We start from the raw sequence: 215 nt of genomic DNA, 5'->3' as shown, positions 1-215 counted from the left end.
TTTCGTTGTGAAAGCGAAACTACTTTGTTTGGCCTTCCAAAAGAGGACACGACTAGAAATCAGTGGTTAAGTTGTATTTACAACACTGTTCCACAACCCAAATAACCCAAATATTCAGATGTGTCCAGCGCATTTTATGGAGGACTGTTTCCTGATCCTGGTAACAATGCCGGCAATGCCGGCAGTTCTGACTCAGTCTGTAAGTACGTTTTCAT

Source organism: Sinocyclocheilus rhinocerous, unplaced genomic scaffold (genome assembly GCF_001515625.1).
Source record: "Sinocyclocheilus rhinocerous isolate Xijiao unplaced genomic scaffold, SAMN03320098_v1.1 scaffold789, whole genome shotgun sequence".
NCBI lineage: Eukaryota > Metazoa > Chordata > Actinopteri > Cypriniformes > Cyprinidae > Sinocyclocheilus > Sinocyclocheilus rhinocerous.
Note: the sequence above shows the minus strand (reverse complement) of the source record.